The sequence below is a fragment of the Pundamilia nyererei genome, unplaced genomic scaffold, assembly GCF_000239375.1.
Source record: "Pundamilia nyererei isolate P.nyererei 1_Seehausen unplaced genomic scaffold, PunNye1.0 scaffold00007, whole genome shotgun sequence".
Classification (NCBI taxonomy): domain Eukaryota; kingdom Metazoa; phylum Chordata; class Actinopteri; order Cichliformes; family Cichlidae; genus Pundamilia; species Pundamilia nyererei.
The window spans coordinates 4,691,981-4,692,946 of NW_005187408.1; positions in this window are offsets into that span (position 1 = coordinate 4,691,981).

The window sequence follows — 966 nt, forward strand, 5'->3', positions numbered from 1 at the left end:
GTGCGTTTTTAAAACGCCCCCCTGTGGCTGTATTTATTTATTTTTTTTACAATATCAACAAACTGTCCGTGTTTCAGGCGCTCGATCCCTTAAGAAAAATGTGCCTGGTACCAAGCAAATTTCATTTGACCACATTCTCTTTCTAAAAAAAATTTTACACTGTACTTAAGTAAAAAAAAAACATTACATAAAAATGTCATACTTAGTGAATAATAAAAACAGTATGTATGGGACTGCGGACGGGTAGTGACAGTAAATGTTGTAATATTTTCATATTGCACAAACACAGAAATGTCACTATTGTCATATCACTGAAATAAACCCCATATGAAGAGGTTAATTATATTTTATATGAGTGAAATCTGCAAGCAGTATGTCGATATCCTAAGTTTTGTCCACAAGATGCCAGCAAAACACCGTTTTTAGAGCTGCTCGTGGAAAGCCAATTTTTATGGTACTGTTTTGCTGCTCTCCTTATATAAGATGCAAATTATAATAATAAATATACCATAGTAATGCATCACATCAGCGCAAATGCAATCACCTGAAGGTATACGATGGCACAAAGGCGCAGATGATGCAGCCTTTTGCGCTTTCATTGTGCGATTTTTCGCGCTGTGTGCCTCAGAACCCTCTGAAAGTCCCCAAAGGGCCCCCAGAAAGTCCCGAAACCCACTTTGAGCCACTACAGTCATAATGAAAAGACCCATTTTGCTGAAAGAGGTGACAACACTGTTGTCTGCTATAACATTCGCCTCCTGAGATTCTCAACCAATGAAAGAACTGCTTGCAAATTCTTAACCAATCACTTGCGAGCGTGTCCTCGTTTTTGACCTATCAGTTTCGAGAACCGACTCCTCTCGTCACGGCCCCGTTTCTGACCAATCGGGGGCGAGGCCGCCTGTGCAGAGGGCTGGGCGCGAGAATCGGCGGGATGGACAAAAATCATAACGCCAAACAGAAGTA